This window comes from Marmota flaviventris, chromosome 9 (genome assembly GCF_047511675.1).
Source record: "Marmota flaviventris isolate mMarFla1 chromosome 9, mMarFla1.hap1, whole genome shotgun sequence".
Lineage (NCBI taxonomy): Eukaryota > Metazoa > Chordata > Mammalia > Rodentia > Sciuridae > Marmota > Marmota flaviventris.
Genome location: NC_092506.1, coordinates 75263073 through 75277357, shown reverse-complemented (window position 1 = coordinate 75277357; position 14285 = coordinate 75263073). Strand labels below are relative to the sequence as shown.

Below are 14285 nucleotides of genomic sequence, written 5' to 3'. Positions count from 1 at the left end.
AGCATATTATAGGCAAGATTCTCAAAGAAAATGCACATAATCATTATCATCATTATAATAATACATGTTTGTCTGGTAATAAAGGGTTCCAAATTACTTTATTAAACTTTTTCTTATCTCAAGGCAGTGAATGGGCAGAGTGGGACATATTAAGGTGATTGTGACTGAGGGATCAAATCCATTTGTACATTTTTATATTGATAATAGTTAATAACTATTCAATTTTTGAGCACCTACTGTGTGTGAAGGCATGCTTAAATGCATTTTTGTATTTAGTCCTCACAAAAGATCTATTAGGTAAGTATGAGTTTGAAAGAAATGGGCCTTAAATTCAGTGCCATTGCCTTATTCATAAATTTAGACAATTAACAGTTAATGTGTTTAGCTGTATGTCAGGAATTGTACTTTGCCCTAGAAATGAAAAGATGGCAATAATACAGAACTACCACATTGAGAAATCTGGAATAGTGGAGTGACAGGGCAGTACAAATGTGGACAGCATTATGCAGCCATGTACAGCTGAAGCCTCCTGGGAGGCATGAAGTAGCAGATGTGGGAACAGAGGAAGGGCTAGAAGATACAGGATCCTATGTGGCATGATGAGGGTATATACTTCCCTTTATGCCCCGTAATGCTGTCTTCATTAAATGCATGGATTTTTTTCTGCTCTTTTTTTTCCTTTTATATAAAGAAAAAAAAAAAAAAAAAAAAATATATATATATATATATATATATATATATATATATATATATATATATATTTAAATTTCAGTATCTGAGAAAGAAAAACTTTCATGGTAAATTTTAAAATTAATTTTATTTTTTGATTGACATGTATTGCTCATATTTATGTGGTACAATGTGATGCTTTGATTCATGTATGCATTGGGTTATGAGCATTCTGATATTTTTTACATTATGATTGCAATCCATATAATTCCATAGATTTGTGGAACACAAATATTTACATTTTTGTAGAGCACAGGTACTGTGCTACTTGTTTGGAATTTGGCTGTGAATAAGATACATTTCTGTCTCTTTACTTATGGAATTCACACTTATTTTGCACATTTGTGCACAGCATCAAAGAATGGTTTGAAAATATAACTTTAATGGGAGTCATTCAAACCTGGGTATTTTATTGCACAGTAGAGTGTTTATAGATATTGATAATTTACTGTATTCTTCAAAAAGCCAGAAGAATGGTTTCTGGAATGCTTTTATCACAAAGAAATGATAAATGTTTGAGGAGAGACATGTTTGCCCAGATTTAAACATTACATGTGCCCTTGTGGGAAAATTATGAGACCTTGCTCTAGAATACAAGTAAAAGGGACTGGAGAGAGAAACTTTGAGATTATCACTAAAGTGAGAAAACCATCAGAATAAAACCACTGCTTGGATTGGGAGACGATAGAAGGAGGTGGCAGTACACTTTTCAGAAACAATGGGCATGATCATTTATTTGAGGCATTTCTTAGAGAATCTCAATGCCTTCTGTCTCTCTGCAATCATTAAGCTGCTCTTAGGTTTAGAAAGTTGTTTTCCCTCAGTTTCTAATATTCTTGTCTTCTTTCCGAGGTTCCAGTGATCAAGCTAGCTTTCCCCGCTCCTTCCTTTAAAAGTTCCTAATTTCCCCTATTTCTTAGGACATAGTACCCATCATTTTCTATTTCTTGGCTGTCATTGAGACTTTTGATTCATGTGTTTCAAGGATTTATTACTGTGAAGACAGACAGGTGGAAAACAATTCAGATATTAAAAGTGGCAGAAATATAACAAATATGAAATTTGATAGTTTGACTTTTTCCTGAACATTAGCTTGGATTTTCCTTTTTAATTCCAAAATGTGGATGAATTCATTTATTCTACTTTTCCCTTAGCTGCACACTTAACTTCATAACTTCTGCATTTTCTTTGAGATCTTTAGTTTCAAAAAAAGAGTCACTTTCCAATTCAAAAGCCTACAGGCCTAGTGGAGAAAGGAGGATTTTAGAAAACTCATTTTCTCAGTTGTTTACTTTAAATTTTAAGGGAAAACTAGATTGAATGATATTTATGGAGAGGAAAGACCATCTTCCTTTATTCATTCATTAAAAAAAAATGTCATTGAGTGTCTGTTATGTGTCAGCCACTGAGAACAGAAACTTGCGAAACAGAGTCTTTGGCGGGGGGTGTGCGTGCTGGGGTTGTGGTTCAGCAGTAGAGCACTCACCTAGCATGTGTAAGGCGCTAGGTTAGATCCTCAGCACCACATAAAAATAAATAAATAAAATAAGGGTATTGTGTTCAACTACAACTAAAAAATAAAATATAAAAAACATCTTTCCCTCATGGATAGCAATAAGTAAAACTTACAGTGTTTTGGATGGCGATTAAATGCTAGTAAGAATAAAGAGAAAAGATGAGGCCTGTGAATGTGTGGAGGGGAAGATTGACATTGCTTTTGGGTCAAAGAACTTCTCAACATTTTCTTTTTACTTCACCCCAACATTCTTTGTTCAGCCACTGCAGTGTCAAACCCTATATGCTTAAGGATATGATGTTCATTAACTTAAGGTCTGGCTAACCCTCCTAGTTGGATACTGCACTTCTAATCCTCCAAATCCCCACTAGTGTGAACTTTGAAGAGAAGCTTTGTACAGCGTGGGAGAGGGGACATGGAATTTCACAAGCTAAGAGAGTACAAGACCTCATTGTAAAAGACAGAATCCACATTCAACATCTCTTCTCTCTCCAAATAACTGCTACTGACGTTGTTGTTCTGAATAACTAATGAAAATATTTGGCCAGTGCCAGGTTAGTATTCAGGCTCCACACCTGGAAGCCCAGGAACAATACTGCAGCAATGACAAAGTAGAGTTTTGAGCTGTTCAAAAATCTTTTCAAAGATCTATGTAAAGTTAGCCAGGGACAGTGGTGCATATTTGCAATCCAAGCAGCTTGGAAGGCTGAGGCAGGATGATTGAGAGTTCAAAGCCAGCCTCAGCAAAAGTGAGGTGCTAAGCAACTCAGTGAGACCTTGTCTCTAAATAAAATAGAAAATAGGGCTGGGGATGTGGCTCAGTGGTCGAACACCCCTGAGTTAATCCTGGGTACCCAAATAAAAAAAAATCTATAATAAAAGTCTTCTAACTTTCTGACTATAGCATCACAACATTTACAAAATTGAAGCCCAGATAAAAGTATCTGCCTGAAGCTAAAATAGCAGCATTTGGGGACAGCTACCAATTCCTTCTTTGATTACATTTGGGATGAGGGAATATCTCCCATAGAGAGCTTTCTGCTAGAAAGTGAATCTTCTAATAATTAGAGAACTCTTGAGTGATATCACAGTCATGCTGGTGATTAACATATGATTTTCCTTTCTTGGATCTCTGAACATCTAATGAGCCAAAGGTTATAGCCTCTGGCTTTGTCCCCATGGGCACACCCTGAGTAAATCCTTTGGGTGTCACCAACAGCGTGACCCTCTCTGAAACTGAAGCTAACAAAGCATTACAGGAGTTTGTTGTTGAAATTATCCTCTGTCCTGCTGTGGACCCAAGTGCTGAGGTAAATTTACCCTTTTGTTCCTCCATCTTCTGGAGTAACTTCTCATGAGAGTTTTCATGCCTGTTGCTGTTGCTGGAACAATAATGTAGCCCCTGACTGGCTAGTGCATTAAGAGAGAGAAAAAAAACATAGATGTCTTCTGGTGCATCTGATTTTTCACTTTATCTCTTCCAATATTAAAACTCAGGAAAAGAAAAGAAAATAGTATTTCCTACATCAGGTTTTCAACTTTTGCATTTTTTTCGTTCAGCTATATTTCTTTGAATTATTTTGTAGACAATATATCACTGGGATCCTCATATGTCTCAATTTGCCCAAATTGCTTTTGGGTCAAAGAACTTTCTCAACATTTTCTTTTCCCTTTATTCTGACATTCCTGGTTTATACCTGCTTTCCTAGTGGAATTATTAATAACACTCTCCAAACATTCCTGGTTTGTAATTTGCATTTTTATGGTTGCCCTATAGATCAGGAATTTGATCCATTTTACTCTCATTATCATAGCTTTACTCTTAAAATGAATATTTTGTGTATTCCTATGCTTGTGTCTAGACTTCATAACATGCTTTAGTATATATGTCTTTCAGGGTTATTTCCCTACCCTGTTCTTGTTAATGAATCCTCAGGGTTTGGAGTCTTGTCATCTGGGCCCATTTCAGAAGACAACTAGAACCTGCTACCTGCTAACCAATTTACATGGTTAATTCTTGAATCTCACCCAGGTCCAGCTTTTGTGTATTTGCTGTCTAGACACCCTTACCCACCTTCTAGAGTTGTAAATACTAAGAGAATGTATGTGGAGTCCCCAGATACATTATGTCTGATCCCACAAAACACACACACACACACACACATACAGTCTACTTTACCCATAACCTATCTGCTGGTCTGAGTTTTCTCATCTTAGTGGGTGCTGATGCACACAATAACCACACTCCAGTGGAAAGTCTGTTTCTATATTTTAGCTTTTTCCAGTTTATTTTATTCTGCTCATAAGGTGCAGTACTTCAGGTGTGGCTATGTTCAGAATTAAGGATAAGAAGGAAATACCAGCGTAGCTGGGAAATAATGGAGCAAGGTGTATCTAGGTAACAGTGAGAACAAGAATCAAATTCACAGAAAGAATCTGTAGTTAGCCCTGCTCTTGCTTCCCTCTACCTCAATTCCTACCCCTGAAAGATGCCCTTGATTATTTCTAACCTCCTTATACTGACTTTTTAGGTACACCTTCTCTCCCAGAATGTTCTGAGAGCAGTGGGTGTTTTGGTAAGAAATCTTCTTACATTAAATTGTACTCAATTTTGGTCTCCCTCTGAAGCTAAAAGAAAAAAAAAAATGTTGATGTGGGTCGTTCTGCTGAGAATAATGAATATGCTCAATTGTGTTCTCACTGAGATGGCATTAGTCATTTTAGGGGCTGCAGTGATCATTTCAGACTACTGATTTTTGACTTTCTAGCAAATCTGAAACACATTTATTGTATTTGGGGAATTTCTAGCTTACCTGCATAGGAAGAACCCATAAGACTCACTACTTTTGCTTCATTTGCTGCTATGGCACAGACATATAACCTAAATTCCACCAATTATATGAGTTTGGAAGTAAGCCACTAGATTAACAAAGCAAATGCAGAGTCCATTTTCTGGGGGAAGGGGTGGCAGAAAAGACCTCCAGTTTTGAGCGACAGCAGAGTTTATGAGGTCCTGTGTGAGACACAGAAACAATCACGGCTAGACCCAGGTACTCAAGTTGAGTTCTTGGAGCTTCACAGATAACAGGACATAGTGTTCTATGGTGGCTGGGAGCAGTTTTCTTCCTTCTTAGGACTCTTTCCTGTGGGTTTGACTTTTCTGCAAAGTTACACTGAAGCTATTTCTCTAGATGTCTGAATCATTCTACAAGCTACCCAATCTTCTTTGAATAAACTGTTATATTTAATTATCCAGCATCAGCTTTTTACTTCACAAATGAGAATTTGGGTTGCTATACATGGTGCAATCAATTTTTAGAAAACTAATTTAAACTACCATTATACTTACTGTAGGGCTTCCTAGGACTTGAATATTCCTGATGTACATTCTCAATCTATAGTAATAATATGGCTGTTTTTCTTGAAGTTAGGTATATGTTACCTTTGTGCAAAAATTTGTATGTTTAAGAATTCTTTCAATCATCATCACAGCCCTATAGAATAATAATATTATTGTTTTAAAGAAAAAGAAAGAATTGAAGTTTAGGAGACTTCCTTAAAGATATATATTTGCTACTTTATTTCTTTGATTCTAACATTCACTTTTTTTATTCATTCCTGTGTTCATCTTTCAAATTCAAGATGTGTTCTATAATCAGTCTGGATTTCTAAAATGATGGTGTGACTTACAAATGATATCTTGGTTTTGTTTTTTTACTGTTTCCTCCAAGAGGAGACTGTACCATATAGCAGTTCCTAAATGTTTGGGGCATGTTGAATGCTTAATAGAGTAATGGGAATTCTGGCCTTGAATTCTTTTGTAAAAGAAAAGTTTTCTGTGTTTCATTAAGTTTAGTGAGCTGTTTTATTACTATTTTTTAAATTGCTCTGCAAGCTGAAACACACAGCAGTTAAAATTGGCTAGTTTTCTAGAAGCTACTTGAAGGGCAGTATCACACATCATTTATTTTATAGGCTTCTAGAAAATATACAGTTATAAAATAATGCATTTATACAAACTGGAAATGCATAGATAATTGCATTTGGGTATGGGTAGATAGTTACTCTAATCCCTTTTTTAATGGATTGAATATGGCACATTATTTTTAAAAATTATTTTATGTTTAAATTGAGTAGTGGTCCATCTCTGAGTGTTTCCATTTTGTGTATGTCAATATATGAAAAAAACCTTTATAGTCACTGTGCATTCATTGATTAACACGATAGGCATCAAGTGACTTTCCTTTCTGCATCTGTGCTGTGACTGATGTGTATTATACCTACAGTGTATTCAAAGAAAGGTGCTTGTTTTACTTTTTATCATGTCACTGTGTAAAATAGATATTCCAGGATTTAGGTATCTCCAAAGAATTTATATGGGGTTGTAGGATGTGACTTTTCTATCTTCTTTGCCTACAGCATTTTTAACCTTATATTTTTAGCTTATCTGGTTGGAACTGGTAGTACTTAAGGACAATAAAAAAAAAAGAGAGACCAATATGAAATCTAAACTCAGAGCAAAGTCAGAAGGCATAATTTAAAGGAAACTATGGCTGTGTTTAATAGTCATGATCAGTTCACATAATGACCAGCAGTCTGTAGTACAACTGTTTGAATCATTGCTTCTGACAGCTTCGTAATGCCCTGCTTGAAAAATGGAAACGTTTCCTGATGTTGGAAATAGCTTAACAGAAAAGTCTCAAACTCAGGCTACTCATCCGCTTAAAGATCAGTATAAATTAATGATAACATTTTTATTTATATCTTTAGCTAATTGGTTCTCTGGAGATGATCTAGGTCTATGCTTATAATTTACTAGGTAATATGAGATCCAGCTATGAATAAGGCATTATAGGAGACTAGATATGTACCGCCAGAAGCTATAACTATACCTTGGTGTATAGAAAGAAGGTGGTGTTACATAGGTCATTCTGTCCTGTGTGCTTCACATTTTCATAACTTTGAGCTCAGATCTTCCATTTCATGATTAGACAATTATAGTAATGCATTATCAGACTTCACTAAAACTACACAATTCAGTAGTACGTATTGCTAAAAACTTAACATGCCAAGGGATCATTTTGATTTTGTTAATGTCTAGTTCAGAAACCTTCCATGGATCCCACTTCTTAATTATTAAAATTTAGACAACTTAGGATAGGTATCAGCAATTTTGGTCTATAGGTCAAATATGGCTTGCCTTCTGTATTATAAGTAAAATTTTATTGGAGCTCCTCTATGCTCATTGAAAACAACAATACATAATATCAATGGCTACTTTTCTGCTATAACTATAGAGCTGAGTAGTTTCAACAGAAGCCTTGTGGCTTACAAAGGCTAACTCATTTACCATTTGATCCTTGGCTCTGAAGTTTGTCACTGATGTCTTAGAATACAGATAGCTTCTTTTTAGCCAGGCAATGTTCTATGGCTTTATATGCTTTAGTTCATCTCACAAACAAACTACTATTAATTTTCCTCTTTACAGATGAAGAGACTAAAGATTAAATTAGAAAATGTAAACAAATAGCTCAAGGGCTCATAGTTGGTATGTAGTAGGCTTGAGATTTTAAGACTAATGTGCTAGCAGTACCACCCCACCACCCAGTCACCACCTTTACTACCATGTAATTTGTCCCTGTCTGAGCTTATACCATAACTATGTCTTGAGCAATTGTATGGTAGATCAGGGACTAGGATAGGTATGTGAAAAAAATGTGAAGGCATAAAGTCTAGTGAAAAAGAGAGATGTAAATAGGTCTTCTAGGAAATGTGATAAAATAGAGCAATTCACCTGGAATTGTTAATGGGCAAAACAAGGAAAGCCTTTGCCCACGTGTGCTTTTTTTTTTCCTCCAGCTATTGTCAGACATCTGCCTTTTCCTCATCTCTGTGCTTATGTTCATAGTACTTTTTCCAGCATGGGATGTATAAGGTGTTTGATGTTATGGTCTAAGTTCAACTTTGCACAATAAAGTTCACTTTGGGTATGAAAAAAGAAAGATAGAAATCCCCTCCCCCTCTACCCACTGACTTTAGAAATAAGGGGTGTTCAGAAATTAAACCTCAGTGCACTCAGAGACAAGCCAGTTCACTTTCCCGATGTCTCCTTCCTCCCAGAGACATTAGAGAACAGGTCTATGAGGATTCTTTGTTCTCAGAGAAGATCAAGACAGGTTTTTCACTGCCCTCACAACTCCCAACAATAAAGAAGCAGACCCAATGGGGCACAAAACACTTTTCAATGGCTGTTTTTAGTATTATTTAATTGTGGTCCAGTGGAAATGATTTTACTCATCCCAACAGAGGATATTTTCAATGTCTACAAATATATTTGCTAATTAGAACCTATTAGGGTATGGAGTCCTACTGACACCCAGTGGGTAGAGGCCAGGGAGTCTACATTTACACCCTTCTGAACATCCTACTTTTCACAGCATATACCTACCTTGTTCCCACTCAGCAAAGAATTATTTGGCCTGAAGGGCAGCGGAGCTTAGTTTGGGAAACCCCAGATACTATGCTTCATATTAGAACTTTGCAAACTCTCTAAAGATACTATTTTTAAGAATTTTTTGTTACTTAACATTTTTGTTTTAAGAGAAATAGGGTCATCCTTTGATTTTTATATCATTACTAAAATACAGTTGAGTCTTGGGCTTAGAATTCTATTGTCTATCAAGGATTCTCAGACTGAGATATTCATGCCAAGGGACATGGTTGGATGCAGAGCAGAGCCTTGTCTTTTTGGTCCTCACCCATCTTATAAATCATCCTCATTGAACTTTTGCATTTTTAGCACTGTTATTTATCACCTCCATGCCTTTTTATATGGTGTTCCTTCTGCTTAGAATACCTTTCCCCTTCCATCTCTGCTGTTGGAAATTCTACAAACTTTTTATGTCTGTGTTTCCCTTCCACCCATATTATATGGCCTCTAAATATTTCCTTAGGAGTTTCTTCTCTCCCATCTATGAGACTGGGATCAGCAAGAAAACATGTATTTCAAGCCAACCAAATGGCTTAGCTCAGCCTTCTCTTCTGATCCCTGCCTAGAGATGAAACTGAAATGTGGGTACCTCTAAGTGACTGCATCCTTCTGCCCTCAGGCTTTTCCTCTTCTGGACCTGGATTTTAGGATCATTATGGAATCCAGAACCTGAGAAATAGCACTAAGAAGCATGAAGAGAGCTACTTTATCAAAGGTTGAAAATGTGGGCTTTGACCAGGCAAATATATGCCAGCCTCTGACACAAGTCTGTGGCTTTGGGCATGAAATTTAATCAGGCAATACCCAGTTGTCTCAATGAAAAATGGGAATGATGCTTCATAGTGGTGTTGTTAAATATACGTATTTAGTATGCAGTAAATTCCTGGTCTCTAAAAAATACACGTACATACAGTAATCTCAGACAACAGATTTCAAGAGCTCCATCACAGGTTATGTTAGGCTGCATAAAGTCCCCTGTTGACCTTGATATTCCGAATGGCTGGGAATAATCTTTTCTATCTTATGCACCTGCCTGTCACTCTTCCTCCAGGTCTCAACTTGAGCATCCTGTTACTGACTCTTAAGTGGTCTCCCCTCCCCATTCCACACTATGTCAAAATTATTTCTTTTAGGGCCTGGACCCTGAACTACACTGAGTGCTTCTGGTCATCACCTAGCACAATGGCTTGCACACAGAGGGCAATTGCTTGGTCAGTGTTTATTGAATGGAATGGGATTGTTTGCTGCACTGCCTTTCAAGGACTCTTTCAGAAGATTCTTTTACTGTGTTATTCTTTCTCTTGCCCTCTGTGGGGTATTTCTGTCCTTAGAGAACTCTGCAGAAGCAGAAAAATTAAATTACTGCTATATTTCCCATAAGGACTCCAACATTATATAACTCCTTTCATCCAGAAATCTCTGTAGGCACATTGCACAGCAAAGAGATTATAGTGCCCTGCTGTGTGGATGGGGAAATAGAGAAGAAAAATGAAGGTGAGCTAAGCAGCCACCCCCCTAATGCCCTAAGTCTCCAAAGGGGGAACTTCAAATTCTTTGTTTGGTAATGCCACATAGCACCCCGTAAGAATCTAACATTAGCCAGTGGCACTGATTACCCAACTTAGTCCATCTTCACATTTCAGGACCAGAATATTGCAGTATTTTTTTTAATTGAAATCCTTGTTGTTTTCAGCTATTATCATTTGAGCAACACACAATGGCTATCATGTTTACCTTTTTTATTAATGAATTAACAGTGTTCCAGGGAGGCGTTTTGATGTTTTGCATTGAAGAAATCAGGCCAGGCCTCAACTTCAGATATAATCAAATGCTCTATCAAATGACAGCAGTCTTGAATAGGCTTATGCTTCAGGGTCACCTGCGATGCTTGTTAAAATTGCAGTGCCTTGGTTCAACTCAGATATTTCCAGAGGGGATTAGAAATATTTTTGAAAATACTTTTTTTTTTTTTGGTGATTTGGATTAATGAACTGGTTAAAATGCATTGTGCTGGATTTTATTGATTCATTTATTCAAGCATGCATTAATTCCAAAAGCATTCCTTGAATATCTACTATGAACTCAGGCAGGCACTTCACTAAGTACTGGGACACTGATGATAAAGGGCCCAGTTTCTTTTCATTAAAAACCTTCCAATCTTCCAAAGAAAACCCATAAACAAATAGCCACAATACATTTTGATATTCCATAAAACTTGGTGGCTTCTATAAGAGCTGTGAGAGCACTTGGAGGAACAGCTGATACCTCTACCTGAGAGTGAAGCAGTTTCCTTGATGCTCGACCAGGATCACTAAGGATGAGAGATGCTATAAGGGAAGACTCAAGGGGCTGCTGAGAAGAGCTTCTTTAATGGATATTGTGCAGTGAGACATTAGGAATCATCTTTAGGAACCCCTGGGTTGTTTTCAAAAGCAGACAACAAGCTTTTCATCTTTATTCTAAGATATCTTAGCAAGAACATGTTGCTATTGCAGAGTTACTAGCTTTATGACTCATCAGAAAATTGTCAGTACAAGGCCATGATGAATCCATACTAATAAAAAGTTGCATTTATAAAATGCATGCTTATTTTTAACTAGATGTTGTCCTAGGATTTTATTTCTTCCTTTCATTTAGTTCTCACAAACCCTCACAAAATAGATTTTGTTATTATATCCATTTTACATATTAAGAAGTTAAGGCTTAGAGAAGTTAAATGATTTAACTGTAATTATATGGTTAGCAAGTAGCAGAGTTAGAATTAGAACCCAGCTCTCTGTTTTTGAATCCCACCTTTTCTACTTTTCTTATTTCCAAGTGTCTAAATAGTACTTGTATATTACTTTTTCCTTATTTATTAGATTTAGACATATTGATAACCTAATGATCCCCTGACTTGATGTAACATCCCAAACTAAGTCTATGAATCTACTTTTTTTTCCCCACACATTTTCAACACTTTGTAAGTTTTGTTTTATCCTGTATATTTATTTGACTTATTTTTCAACTATTTTAATGTAATTTTAATTTTGGCATTCATAATTTTAATTTTGAAGAGCTCCTTACTGTTCTTTTTCATAGCATCCTGTTCTTAGTTAAGAATGTAATAGTCTTTGTGAAGATACTAATTCATTTTTCTGAAGTTTCTTTTATAATTTATTTCATGAGTTATTTTTGTTCTTCTGTTATTTTCAGGTTTCTTTTAAATCTTTTGATGATCCTTGGCAGAACATTTCTAGGTAGGAGCAAGACCATCAAAAGTAGACACTAAATTCTGTGTGTATAGGTGGGCTAATAGATTGTGGTTTTGTTGATTTTTGCTATGTGGTTCCACTTTACCTTAGTAGTCACTGAAGACTTCTAAATGTCAGTTGGAGGTCTTTTCTCTATAGAATGCTTATTTCCTGGTAGAAATAAAGATGCCAGAGTTCGAAGGGTGGGGAGTGCGGCCCAGTTGCCATATTGAAATACTTTTAGTGACTTTTTTTCAACTCCACACTATCTATACAGGCACACTAATTGATGTCTCCTGAGTCTGATGTCTCTTTTATTTATTCAGAGGATAAAGGCGTATTGATTTGGGGTATAGTTGGTCTAGCTGTTTCATTTTCTATGTGGAAAATGAAGTAGGAATGGGATTGGTATCCCTATTATGACTTTCAATCAACCCCCCTAATTTACTTTTAATATGTTAGCGTTGGGGCTCTTGGGTTCTGTGAATGTGAATCAGCTCTCTTATTGTTCATCTCTCTCCCTCTTGTACTTTTTGTTCTTATGTCTATACACTAGGAACTCAATACTACTTTTCCATTACTACCATGTTTCTAAAAAAGTGTTAAAAGCCCTTGAATGCTAATAGATAGTTTATTATTCTCTTAATCCTTGAGATTCTATTTGAAATATTATTTGCTTGTTTGTTTGTTTTTGGTACTGGGGATTGAAACCAGGGACACTTAATGATTAAGCTGCATCCTCAGTCCTTTTGAGACAGTTCTCCTTAGGTTGCTTAGGGACTTGCGAAGTTGCTGAGGCTGGCCTTGAACTTGTGATCCTTGGGCCTCAGTCTACTGAATTACTGGGATTACTGGTCTACCACCATGCCTGGCTGAAATAATTTTTTAGTTTTTGTAAAGAAAAAAATGAACATATTTTCTGCTCTCTTTAACTGGAAAGTTCCCATTTTCTTTGAACACTTATTGATTGTGCACCTTACTTTTGACCCAGTCCTAGTCAATATGTAATTGAATTATTATTTTTATTTTTCATTTATTTTTATTTAGTTAGTTTTTATTTATTTTTTATTAGTTTTATTTTTTTAAATTAGTAGTTTTTTTATCCTCATTTCATAATGTAGGAATTAAAGTATAGTAGGATTTTAATATCTTACCCACAGTAATCCAGCTAGTGAGTAATGGAACTAGGATTTAAAACTCACATCTAATTGATTCAGCTTTCTTTCTTCTTTTCTTTCCTTTTTTTTTGGGGGGGGGTGCTAGTGATTGAACTCAGGCACATCTTTTAACACTGAGCTGACTTTATTTATTTTTAATTTTTTAGTGCATTATAGTTATATATAATAGTTGGGTTCATTTTAACAAAATTATACGTGCATGGCATTTAATTTACTCCATTTTAGTCCCTAGTGCCCTCCTCTTACCCTCTCCTCCTTCCTGTCCCTATTCTTCTTTTCCTATTGTACTCAACTTTCTTTCACTCATATTTTTATTGGTGCTTTATAAATATACATAAACGTGGAATTTGGTCAAATTCCTTCTGAATTTCCTCCCTTTTCCACCCCTCCCTCTACCTTGATCTCCTTCCTCTACTCCACTGATCTTCCCTATATCTTTATGATATCTGAATCCTCCCTAGATGAATGGTATATGTACACAATGGAATTTTACTCAGCCAAAAGAAAAATGAAATTATGGAATTTTCCAGGAAATCAATGAAAACGGAGAACGCCATGCTAAGGGAAATAAGCCAGATTTAGAAAATCAAGTCTTGACTTTTTTCTCCCCTTTTTATTTTTTAGTTTGAGACAAGGTCTCACTGAATTGCTGAAGATCTCACAAAGTTGCTGGAGGCTGGCCTCAAATTTTTGATGCCCCTAACTAGCTTCCTCAGTTCCTAAGATTACAGGTGTTGTTTTAATCAGCTTTTTTTCTGCTATGACTGAAAGACCCTATGAGAATAACTGTAGAGGAGGAAAAGTTAAGGGCTCACAGTTTTAGAAGTCTCAGTCCATAGACAGCCATCTCTATTCCCCAGGGGTTACAAGAGAGGCAGAACATCTTGGAGGAAGAGTGTGGAAGAGGGAAGCAGTTCATATGGTGATCAGAAAGCAGAGAGAGAGAGACACTTCACTCTCTAGACACCAAATCTATACCCCATAGCCATGGTCCCAATGAACCACTTCCTCCAGCCACATGTCACCTGTCTCCAGTTACCACTCAGTTAATCCCATGAGGGATTATTTCACTGACTACATTAAGGCTATACCCTGCCATCCCAATCATTTCTCCTCCAAACCTTCTTGCATTGTCCCAC

The 14285-nt window shown here is 36.3% G+C and overlaps 1 protein-coding gene across 1 annotated transcript in view; it reads left to right on the top strand.

Annotated features, from left to right (window-relative positions):
• The window catches only part of Rab38 (RAB38, member RAS oncogene family), a 57298-nt gene that overhangs the window by 22704 nt on the left and 20309 nt on the right, over positions 1-14285 (top strand). The gene's annotated exons all lie outside the window — the stretch shown is intronic.